Source organism: Squalius cephalus, assembly GCF_949319135.1.
Source record: "Squalius cephalus genome assembly, chromosome: 23".
Taxonomy (NCBI): domain Eukaryota; kingdom Metazoa; phylum Chordata; class Actinopteri; order Cypriniformes; family Leuciscidae; genus Squalius; species Squalius cephalus.
In genome coordinates this window covers 21,399,442-21,412,919 of record NC_137144.1, presented here as the reverse complement: position 1 = coordinate 21,412,919, position 13,478 = coordinate 21,399,442, and the positions used below count along the sequence as shown (strand labels likewise).

The 13,478-nt window shown below is 38.2% G+C and overlaps 1 protein-coding gene across 1 annotated transcript in view; it reads right to left on the bottom strand.

Annotated features, from left to right (window-relative positions):
- Nucleotides 1-13,478, bottom strand: part of lrp5 (low density lipoprotein receptor-related protein 5) — a 58,842-nt gene that overhangs the window by 16,319 nt on the left and 29,045 nt on the right. The window lies entirely within an intron of this gene.

Here is a 13,478-nt window from a genome sequence, read left to right as displayed (position 1 = left end):
CCAAATATGTAACTGCCAAAAGAGTAGCTATTTTAAGTCATTACAGAGTACGCAAGCTTGAGCATGACTCTTTGAATCTCTACATTTAGTGTGGTTTTTTTCACTAAAGAAAGGCTACACAATCATTCCTATTCCAGTGAATGTGACAAAATAAGATTCTAGTCACAAGGGTTGCATTACAGCGAGGAAAATAACGCAAACTGATATAGGGAGTGGAGCCAGGACATGCCTGAATCTTTAAAAAAAAAAAAAAAAAAAAGAGAGAGAGAGAGAAAGCAAGAGAAAGTGACAGATGGGAGGTTGAAACCAAGTGGGTTGCTGGGAATTGGGTTTGTTTCTGAAAAGGTTGCAATTACTGTTTCTGGAAACAGTCCTGACATTACTACTTCTCAAAATAGACGGCTTTCCATTTTTCACATTTAGCAAACGGGTGTCAGTTGCAGTAAATGGTACCCACCTAATCAAATGCATTCTGGAAAAAACTATCGAAAACTGAAACGAGAAAAACCTCGAAAGCTACCGACTTTCTCCAGGCTTATTACGAAGGCCTGGAACTGATCTGAGTTCAAACACTTGCAATGTCTTTTTCCAACAACCGAAACCACCATTTCACTGAACTAATATTATGAGTTGATAAAAGCGTTCATTTTTATTATTATTATTTTCGATAATACACATAATGTACTCAATATGAAGTCATTAGTGGAAAGCATCCATGCTTTTTATGTTGCAAAAGTTGTTGGGAGTTTTTGACATCCTATACCTGTGCAATCAGACACTAAGAAATGCAAAGTTTTTTTTTTTTTACTATTTTAAAACCGCCTGCAGCCAGATGTCTTTGTTTGCAGAATGAAACCCATGACAGTTTACTCTATCATGTCTTCTCCCTGAATGATGAATGAGATTATAAACGCTCAAACGAGCAGGTCAAGATTGAGTGACGGGCGTATTAATGCAGCATATTGTTCCTGGGTAAAGTAGCTCTTCGAACAAAGACTTCCTGTGCGCTGTCTTTCCCAACCCAGAGTTCTTCCTGTGAGGACCAGTGGAGGGGGTTTTGGGATTGGGGCGGTTGCCAGCGGCTGCCAGGGAGGGGTGTCCACCTGATTTATTTCTGTAATGCAGGCCTGCGGAGTGGCTGCCTTTCCTCCGTGAAGAAAGTAAGAAGAGAGATGGAAAAGAAATAAGTGCACATTATTTTAAATTAGCACCTTCCTTTCTTAGTAATTGTGGCAATATGGTGGAATCTCGTGGGGGTTGGGAGGGAAGCTGGTACATTTGCCACCCCCGAGAAGGCAAATACTATGTTGGAAGTAGCATAAGAACTCAGTACGAGTATTATTTTAGCAGAAGGAAGTATGTATTCTCAGGGCTTGACAGTGCAAGAGATTCACTCACTTGTGCGACTATATAAGAAATGTAAAATGCATTTACCTTAAAAAGTTATGAAGCTTTATGAAATTTAAGTTCATAAAAAGCCTTAAATATCTTAAATGGTATAACAAGCATCTTAATGAACACATTGTAGATTGCAGCCGGAAAAAGTAAAGCACAGACATACCAAAATAAGAGTCTCTTCGGCCTTGTTTATAATTAAAAGTCCTGCATTATTAATAAAGTTTGTTTGTTAGTTATAATATTCCCTAAAAATTTTAACTTGGGAGAACGTGCTACTTGAAAAAAAGCAAGCATGAAGCTCTGATATTGTGCAAAATCCAGATAACCTATTACATTTACAAAAATGTAATTTAGAGCAGAGCGAACTGCATTAAGTACTGTGTAACCCAGAGAGGCGCTACAACTGCATCCCATGATGCAACACACTTCCATTTCTAGACTGACAAATGAACAAAAAATAAAAATGTTAACATTTCTCTCTTTACTTAAAGGGTGAGTTCACCCAAAAATTAAAATGATCTCAAAATGTACTCACCCTCAAGCCATGCTAGGTATATAGGACTTTCTTCTTTCAGACAAACACAATCAGAGTTAGTTAAATAATAAATAAAAAATCCTGGCTCTTCCAAGCTTTATAATGGGAGTGAATAGTAACTGAGATTTTGAAGCCCAAAAAAGGCCTTCTGAAGCAAAGCAATGTGTTTTTGTAAGAAAAATATCCATATTTATAACTTTAAAAACTATAAATCACTGGCTTCCAGTAACAGCCATACACAAGTCTAGTTCCGGCAGAAGAGTGACCTATGACCCGACGCATGACGTATTGACGAACACGGAAGTGCAGAGCATAGGATGGCTTGAGGGTGAGTAAATTCTGCGATAATTTTCATTTTTGGGTGAACTAACCCTTTTAAACATTCTTAAGACATTTTTAAACAATACCGGATTTTAAATGTAAAATAATCATATTTATTTCTGAGATATGTAATGAGGTCAAGCAGAATCAAAAGAAAAAACATGAAACATAATATTGTTATGTGAAACATTTATTGTTCCACAATGCATACTACTTTAAAAAAAAAAAAAAAAAGGTAGACAGTATATTCTGAACAGTATGCAGCATGCACTCTGAACACTGCCTCTGTCTCGGTCAGAGAAGGTGGTCTTGTGGATGGATTGAGGTGTTTTAATACTTGGAAAAGTCAAACTTATTGTGAAAACCTCTTTCCTCACAGTTTGAGACCGCGGAGGCACTGACACTCCTGAGGAATGCTAACAGACACAGACAGTGGGCTGAAACCACAATGGTGCATTTTTCTTACACTCCTCCTAACACATAGACGTCTCGAGGGTTTAAACCGGGCGCCTTCCTGCGGGATGCAGACTTTTCTCAACCCTGGAGAAAGGTTAGAGGCCTACAGCAGTTCATGAAGGAGAGAAGCACGAGGTGATTGGTCAGGCGTGGGACTTTTGACACATCTTAGAGTTGCATCTGATACTAGAACTATAACACAGTACCACCACAATACTTTTTCCCCCAAAGGAGGTGATATGAACATGCATTTCAAGCTGCCTCCTGTCTTCTGAAAAGGCCACGACAGGGTTTTCAACGGAGGAGGGGCCCCAGACTACAAAAGTGTTTGGTTTTTCCCACCTCCTTCACAAAGCCGTCGACACATGACGTGACAAAATGGTGTTTCTATGGCACCAATGCAGAGCGGGGACACAAAACACACCCATGGACCTTCATGGAGGCCCATCAGGCATCTTGTGTGGTTCACAAAATTACTGTTTTTACTGTATTTTAGATCAAATAGATGCAGCCTTGGTGAGACTTCTTTCAAAAAGAAATTGTAACAAATCAAAATGGATACACAATCTTATACAGTTTACATGGTCTTAAACACGTAACATGTTCTTTTCTTAAGCTTGAGAACAACTTTAAAAAAAGAGGCTTGGTCCAGTTTTCCCATGGCTGCCTTAGAGTGAGGTAGGAATTCTTTCCACTTGTGTAATCAGGAGTTTTATTGGATGGCATACCTTGCCGACATCTGTTTCCCCTTTGCTGCGCAGCATTGGACATTGTTCCTCTTGCATTGACCCCTCCTGTCCACTCCACCACTGCATCCCAGCAGCATTCCTCAAATCCCGTTCTATGAAATCAAACTTGCTCGCTTGTTTCAGCGGGAGTTGAGTGAAAGGGAAAGGGTGGAGTGCTACAAAACTAATTCGCTGATCTCTGGCAAAACCATATATGTTCGCTCAAGAGATCAAGTTTGCAGCTGATCGATCTGGAACCCCAGACAAGTTCCTGGAGTATATAAGGGGGATGGTAGAGTGAAATGAGGGGAAACCGTCGGGGGGAAGGTGAGGCCTATAGAAACGCATGGCTGCCAGTGCACACAGAGGCTGTGTGTGTTTAAGGAGCGGCCAGCTGCCGAACCCCCTTTAGACCCCAGCAAACCCAGGAAGGTCTCTGAGGTCACACAAACACACAAAAGCAAATGCTGAGGGGACTGAAGGCTTTAGATACAATGATAAAAACCAGTAGTACACAGAACACTTACAGAGAAGCTAAATGTGCTTGCGGTGTATGATTTAAGCTAAAGCAAAAATAATGAACATATTGGCAATAATACTGTTTTTACTGTATTTTTGATAAAATAAATGCAGCACTGGTGAGATTGAGACTTCTTTCAAAACATAAAAATAAAATCCCCCCCCAAAATGACACATTTTTAACTTTTGAAAGGTAGTGTATACATATATGCTAAAATTAATTATATAATATAATAAAATTAAAAAACTAAAATAAATGAGGTAGTTAAAAATTTTCAGTTTTCCACACTACTCATTTCATGGCCTGGCTAATAAATTGTACCACAAAAACTTGCACTTTGATGGTCCTCCCATCAGCGGGAGTCTTTCTTTTTGCTTACAAAAATGCTATTCAATTTTCAGAGACAATTAGACATGGCCATCGAAACTGAAAGAAGGGTGTGTCCTTTTTTTCTCTTTGACGGCTTTTTTTCCACTTCACTGAGAATTATGCACCAAGAATAGAGAGTGCGAACCCTAATTTTGATGAAGGAAAACATAAAACGTACACAACAAAGCCCCCCAAAAATCTCATCAATAACGACAAAAAGTCAAGATGCTGGGGTTTGTTTCTTCAAAGCCAGATTGTAAAAAGTGTCCTGGCACCAGGGTGCCAAGCAAATTCAATATGAAGGCGAGTGAGGTGACAGCATGGTCTCCGAAAACACAGAGCTATTGAGAGAGAGAGAGAGAGAGAGAGAGAGAGAGAGAGAGAGAGAGAGAGAGAGAGAGAGAGAGAGAGAGAGAGAGAGAGAGAGAGAGAGAGAGAGAGAGAGAGAGAGAGAGAGAGAGAGAGAGAGAGAGAGAGAGAGAGAGAGAGAGAGAGATAGACATAGAGAAACACAGACAGACAGATATAGAGAAACACTGACAGACAGACAGACAGATAGATAGATACACACAGACAGACAGACAGACAGATATAGAGAAACACTGACAGACAGACAGACAGATAGATAGACAGATAGACAGATAGACAGATAGATAGATAGATAGATAGATAGATAGATAGATAGATAGATAGATAGATAGATAGATAGATAGATAGGATATAGAGAAACACTGACAGACAGACAGACAGACAGACAGACAGACAGACAGACAGACAGATAGATAGATAGACACACAGATAGATAGATAGATAGATAGATATAGAGAAACACTGACAGACAGACAGACAGACAGACAGACAGACAGACAGACAGACAGACACACAAGTAGATAGATAGATAGATAGATAGATAGATAGATAGATAGATAGATAGATAGATAGATATAGAGAAACACTGACAGACAGACAGACAGACAGACAGACAGATAGATAGATAGAGAGATAGAGAGATAGAGAGATAGATAGATAGATAGATAGATAGATAGATAGATAGATAGATAGATAGATAGATAGATAGATAGATAGATAGATAGATAGATAGATAGATAGATAGATAGATAGAAACAGACAGACAGAAAATCACAAAAAGAACTCGTATTCCAAAATATTCCATTGGAGGGAAAAAAAATGATTTCGTGATAAACTCAATTTTGACAAGAGAGAGACATCTGTTTTCTTTGTTGTCTAAAGGACTAAAGTGCGTGTTCACGCATCAAAACGATTGGACGCTGAATGTGAAACCTTGTAACAGAACATACACATCTGCACTTGGATGCCAAACCCTGAGGAGTCACCTGCCAGATTTTTTCAATTACCCAGTCAAGAATAAAATCCTGCAAAATAACCTCCCCTTTCTGCGTGAGCTTTGAAACATCATACGATTTCACCTGAGGTTTGGCCGGCTCTTCTGACAGGCCGACTCAGCTGTGGATGATATTATCTTTTTATCTGTTGTTTGCTTGTCTGGGCCAAGAACAGCACTGCCTTAATTCAAACAGAATGATTGGCCACTCTGCTTCTCTCTCTTTAAAAAAAAAAGAAAAAAAAAGAAAAAGAAAGAGAAACAAGTCTCGCCATTCTGCTCGGCGCTGCGTCTGCACTTCCTCCGACTTTGAATGAGCTCTGGGAGACAAGCGCTGAGAAAGTTCCTGATGAGAAATGCTGGCGGATCAAAAAGTGAATGAAAGATGTGACTTGACTGTTATGAAATTGCAAAAATATTGTCTCATGTTCCTGCAGGTCATCCGCTTACTGGCGACTCCCACGGGCTACTGGAGTCCTGAGAGGGACGTTATCATTCCCATGGCCTTAACTGACAGCATTCAACAGAAACCAGCATGTTAAACAGTTGGTCTCGGATATTTATTATAAGAGCCACATTTGAGAAATCATCTTGAGACGTCTCGGGAGATAAAAGTGATATTAAAATGATATTCTAAATAATTTTTCTTGTCATATAATATGGTCTAACACTCTGGAGACAAAAACAAAAAGACAAATGTAAATAAATTGTAAATAATAAATATATGCACATACTCTATATATACACAGAGTATATACTGTATATATAAATATATACACACACACGCACATATATACACACACATACATATATATATATATATAAAATACAGAAGTTTATATAAATGAACATGTTAATTAACAGTTAAATCCTAGTTTTATTGAGTATGTGACACTTTCCATTTGGGCTTCATGCTTTTAAATCTTGCTGGCACCATCTCCGAATTTAAGGAGACACGTAGACCAACCTCACAAAAATGTTTGTTTCCTGTTTACACTATTCATAAACAGGCCAACATAAGTAAATGCTATTATTTTCAGATGCCTAGCGCTTCTTTGAGAGAAAAAAACCCCTCACACACCCAGACTCGGGGAGTGGAGCTCTTATGTTTTGACAAAGAGCAGTAAGATGAGAAGGTCAGACAGTCGAGAGGAAAGTATTCGTCGTACCAAAACTGTCACAAATGCGACATTTAAGTTCATAGACAGCAATAAGGCAGTTGAAACAATAAAAGTGACTCATTCTCTTTGGCAAAAATACATTGGTAACACTTTAGTTTAGGGTCAGATTCTCAATATTAACTAGTTGCTTAGTTATTAGCATGCATATTACTAAGATATTGACTGTTTATTAGTACTTATAAAGCACATATTAATGCCTTATTCTGCATGACCTTATTCTACATCCCTAATCCTACCCAATAGCTAAACTTAACTACTTATTTTCTAATTATTAATAAGCAGTAATTAGGATTTTATTGAGGCAAAAGTCAAAGTTAGTTACTAGTGAGAATTGGACCCTTATCTTAAGTGACCAATAAATTATATGAATATCAAATTTACGTGTTACAGTGAACATAGTGTAAAGCATTGATTCATCTCAATATGAAAATTAACAAACAAAAAATACATACATACACACACACCCACATATTTATTAATATAGTATTAATATTCATTTGAATTGCATATGATTTTATATTAAAATATATTATTAGTTAGTTACTTACATAAATTACATAATGATATTATAAATATATTATAAATTAATATTAGATTACATGCAATACAAATTAATTTGTTATCCAACATACAATTCCTGTCTGTAAACTTAAAGCCTGATGTAGCAGTGTGTGTTTCGGTGATGGTTTGGTCACGTGACTCAGCATCATTTCCACAAACTCCCACTGAAATCAATGGATTCGTAATGTTCTTTGACTCGTGTAAACATTAAATGTTCCCATGCTGATTTTTCTACAGTAGTATGCCGTTCTGCCTGGGACAGCCAAAGGTTTGTCTAACCCGAGCAGAAAGCTACAAGTCTCAATTGGCTGTAAATTCAGAAACAATGTGTTTTCTCTGGGGTACATATGGGATGCATTGTGAGCAGACAGCAGAGTCGACAGCTGCCGGTGACTGCTTACCACAACACTGCTGCTGCTGTGTTTTTGGGACTGCTGCTGTATTATGTTAATAATCCGTGAACATCTCCAGAACAGGAGCGGAGAGCTGGGCGACTTCCCCCTTCACCACCCTCCCGCTGACAGATGTTGGACAGTGGCGAACATCCCTCAGGAAATGAGATGGATTGCGGTGACAATAACCAAGCTACAGGACAGGAATGACTAGGACAGCTGAGGGAAACCAGGCCAAGGGTGGCAGACGTTACACTTTCACAAGTCTCACTTGTAATGTGAGAGACAGGGAAAGAGTAACCGGTTGCAAAAGCATGGAGCACCCATATAGCATTTCTAGGCAAATAATGATAACTGACAATAAACAGCATTTTATGGTCAGTAAGACAACTGATTCATGTCATACTTTTTGCATTTTAACCCTTTCAGTGTAGCATGAAAGCTCAGAAACTGGACTTTACAATGCTTACAAGCAAAGCAATCTGACCAAATCTAAAATACTGCTTTTTAATTTGGTGATAAATTGTGAATTTCCTATCACAAAATATGATAATCATAACATCAAAGAATTGTAGTTTCATATATTGTTAGAAAGGGCCTATCTAGTATACAATATAAGCATATTGAAAAGTCTTCAAAAAGTGCATGTTTACAGGTGGATTTATGCAACACACTGTAATGCAATAGGTATAATGTGCTTGTCCATGTTAATATGATAATCCCGGTCCAGTGTTTTAAAACTGACAATTGTTTGCTCTAATTGTATCAAAAAATTATTTCTTAAGCTGCAAAATTTTTTTTAACAAGATACGCCATACGGACGGTACACAAAAAAACATCCTGCTCCAAATATTTTGTGTTTTTCCTTATTACTACATGAAACAAACAGAATATTGGAAATCGCATATTGTAGAACAGATGATTCAGATTAAAATAAGCCAAAACACAATGCACTGTGCATAGATATGGGAATAAATATCAAATGTTATGTTTTTTTTAAACTGTTACTATTTAAGCACACATAAAACACTATATGCAGACACAACAATTTATTAATTTACATTATAATGAATAAGAGCCATCTCAAGCTTTTCTGCAGGCTGTCAAAGCCCCGCTCGCCTGTAAAAATATTACATTTGAGCGTTTTTGTTTTCTCTAAAAAAACTGCATTAGTGAAAGAATTGCTGGATTGTGTGTGCAGAGCTGGCCACAGGAGATGGAAAATATTACGAAAGTCAGGTGTCTTTTATACCCCTATAATTCAAGTGAAACCGTGTATCCTTGGAGCCTGGAACATCAAAGTTTAAGACCTCATGGTGAAACAGCCAGCAACAGCAACAAACTGTTACCAGGCAATTAACTATAGTGCTGTTTGGCTTGGACTACCACTGGCTGGATTTGCAATTCTGTTGCATTTGAGCAGATTCTAGTGAGAAAACGAAAGCAGAGACCACTCATCGTACCTACATTGTGGGCAACGATTCCATGTTACGGTTTTCTGTGCAATATTCAATTACAGACTAAGTTAAAGACATACACACAAGGTCAACATTCTGCCAAGTTACAATCCTAGTTAAATCCTTTTAACAATCCTAGTTAAATCATCATTTATACTATATTATATATATATATATATATATATATATATATATATATATATATATATATATATATATATATATATATTTATTTATTTATTTATTTATTTATTTAATTTTTTGGGCTGTTCACATTAATGCATGCAATAAATTCAATCCTTATCATGTGAAATGAATCTAATGCAAATAAATGACTGAAGCACGTGTAATTGCGCCATTAACGTATATACAATCAGTTACAAAGGTAACCTGTAACCCTGGTAGGTGGAGATTTCTATTCTAACCCTTTATGCTTCTCTGTTTGCAATCAGATCATTTTAAACCGCTAAACTCCGGGAAAGTTTTCAATCCAATGATCCAGTAAGCAAATTAATATAAACAATCAGTCGAAAACAGTGCAAATGTAAAGAAAATTGTCATAGTGTGTGATTACTTCTGAAGCCTCACGCATAGCACTGTGTGAAATACAGACTAAACAGAACATCAAAACACAGCTGTATAGCCAGATGATACGCAAACTACGTTGCTCGGCTGGATAAAGCAAACCAGCGTCTCACTAGTAAAGTATTGATGGATGAGGATTGCAATCAAAGCAAAAATTACTGCAGTGACGTAGATACATCCACATACATAAACATATGTCATCATTAACTAAAACTATTACAAATATGTTTTTGGTAACTGTCTGAAAAACATAGCCTAAGCTTAAATGTTGCCTGGGCAAGTTTAAGTTGAAATCCTAAAATTACTAAAACTGAAAAAAATGTACTAAAAGCACACTAAAATATTACTAAAACGTAAATGTGAATTTAAATAAAATACTAAAATAAAAGCTAATTCAAAGTTTAAAAAATACTATAACAGTACACAGTGTACTACTAATAACAACTATATGACTACTTAGGTTTCTTACATCTGAAATGAGCTATATAGCGCTCATTTCGGATGTAGTATAATAATATAGTATACAAATATAACATGTCAACTTCCTGCCTGGGAAGGAAGTTCTCTGGCAGTCTGCCAGACCTGTGTGGGACATCCATCACCTGTACGAACTCCATGTAAACGGAGATGCATTTGAAGCTCACAGCCTCTTCAAAACAGCTTATTCTACCACTACCGTCCAAATCAAAACAGCCCTCACTCTGATGGGCCTTGGATGTGCCGCTAACTCAGACAAAAGAACTATCATTAGCATGGCCAATGTTTTAGCAAGAGGCCCCTCGCTGGAAAAACCCTGTGCAAATCAAGTTTCACGCCTCCCGCCGGCCACAATGTGCCAGGGCCATTGGAGCAAACGCTTTGGGGGACTTTAGAGAAAAGCATTATTGATCCTCTTCACACTTATGTTTTTTTGCCAGCATCCATCAGTAGACGAGCCCTCGGCCACCTCAGATCGTTCTGCTGCAAATAAAAGCCCTCTTTCAAGCTGTTGCTTTTCATTGTCACGGTGTTGCCATACTGAAGGGCCATCAAAATGCACTTCAAGATCCATTGTAGTCAAATAGCTTTATTGAGAGGAAAATTAAGACTTTTAGGGAAGAGAAAAGGGGGAAAACATAGCTATTAAGACTTAACAGGCTATTTAAGCGAGGCAAATAGACAATACAGAACTGAATAAAAATGTTTTGCAAAGAGACTGGTATACAATAATTTCATTTATCATTATAGACTGCACAAGAAATGGACAACACATTTTAGGTTTAGGTATATGCAAAACTACGTAGTTTCCTTAAGACTGATCAGTCCACTAGCCGTTTAGACAACTCACCGACTAGTTGAAAATATAAGGGTTTTAGGCTCACCTGATCCCATTAAAAATATACATTTAAATAAATAAACTAATCGAACCTACTGCAAACTACTCTCTGATATCCTCTTCAAACAGTTCATCAACAATACTCGCATCTCTGCTTGAGACGGCCCTAAAAAAAAGCCCTCCTGTTTTGCGCAAGTTCTGCTTCACTCTGTTCTACATATTTGCCTTTATGGGAACCCAGAAGGCACCCATGGCACTGCACAATCAGGGTCACAAAAGACTCTGTGAAAGCAGAATCTACATAACTGCCCCACAAAGCAAGGGACTTACTAAACCGAGGACGGCACATCAGTCAAATGAGTTATCTTAAACATCTCTACACCGAGGGGGTGAATTGAGGGGGTCTGCGGCGACATCTAAAGGGTTCAAAGGGGTGGGGTGAAGAAGGGGGAGAGTTTGACTGCACAGTAAATAGGCGAAAACACACGGAGAGAGCGACAGAAATGAAAGCCCCACAATTCCCATACGGTTTAAGAAAAAACCTTCCAGTGCAAAGTGCCAATAATCAAGCCTCCTTTTCAGGAGGACCTGAGATGAAAGAGGATGCTCTTGGCACACAAAATGATCCTTCGGTCGTTAAAGAGAACATGCCATGAACCTGAAACACCAGTATCGTGAAGGTGAGGACATTCCAGGTGGTCGACTGCAAACGCAAAGGCCCCTGGATGTGCTTCAGTGTAGTCAAACGTAAGGATAAAAACCTTTTTATCAAAAGCATCATACCTTCAAAAGCATCATAAAAGTGGTTCATAATAGTAATGCACTACATACTAAGTCTTCTGAAGTCAATAGCTTTGTGCGAGGATATTTAAGTCAATATTATTTACGTACTATCTTCAGAGAGCTGTTAACTGCTGGGCGATCGGGTCACTGAGTGAAGTGAAGATAGATTTGAAGATAGCTGCATTCATGAACACACAAGGAGAAGCTCGGATGTCCGTTTGAAAGTGCATGATTGTAGCAGTGATGCTTTAAAAGGGGATGAATCACCAAAAATAAAATAAATAATAAATAATTGATTCAATCCTAATGTATTCAATAGTTTCAGTTAATTGTAATACAAATATAAGTCTGTTTCCCACACACAGCTATCAAATGGTTTACGAAGACGAGTGCACGAGTCATATGGACTACTTTTAGGGTGCTTTTGCATCTTTTTTGATGCTCTACAGATTGAATTGCAATTGCATGGAAAAGAGTGACCGTCAAGTGTTTGAAATGTATTCTGTTATGTTTTTTTGTAATAAATATATACTTTTTTGTATTCTCACCATTATTTCAGAAAAATTAAAGAAGAGACTAAAAAGAATGACATGAGGGTAAATGATGACAGAATACACATTTTTGGGCGAATTATCCCTATAAGGCCAATTATGGCAGCCATATATTACAGAAAAACATAACACTATTTTAACAGAAACATTACTCTGTCAAACCTAAAAAACCATGTCTCAAAAAACAGGTTGAAGAAACTGCTACATTGTCCTTTCACAAACATGAAAAATTAACAATGGAAATGTCCCTAGCCCCAAATGCAATTCAACTTTTCATGGAGGAAGGTAAAAAAAAAAAAGGCCTTTTCAGACATGGCCTATCACCAGCCGTGTTAAAGGGGGGGGGGGAAAGCAAGAAGGCAAGAGGGAGGGAGGAGGGCCCGAAAGCCTCCATTCCTCTATTTATAACCATTCAGGCAGTGAACAGCCACATTCCAAATGCCAGAAGGCACTTTTCAAAACTCCTCATTTAAAACTTAATGTTGTTTTCAGCTCCTAAAAAAGAACCGCCCTCCCTCATACCCACCATCAACCAAAAGGAGCCAAGCGGGTAAAAAAAAAAAAAAAAAAGGCAAACAGTAACATGTAAATGTGACTCTGTTCGGAGGCAGTCCAGAATCGGCCCTTTCAAAACAAAAAGGGCAGCTGAAATGAGGTAAGCGAGCATTAGTATGCAAAAAAGAAAATCTTTAATGAGAAATTACTGATGGCCGGGCTGTCCTGCAACTCCGGCGATTAGCACTTCAAGGGCTTTTCTTCCTTTCAGAGGGTAAGTGGGCCAGCTAAAGAATGGCCTCCGCCTCCATTAAGGTGAATCTGAAGAACCCTTGTGAGAAAAGAGAACAGAACACACTTGTCAGCTGCTAGGAGCCTGGGGAATGTGGCGCAGCCACCCAAAAAGTGCATCTGGTGCAGGGGTGGGGTGGCGTGCGTGGATTGAGGAGGACCTCCGCGAGGTTTCGC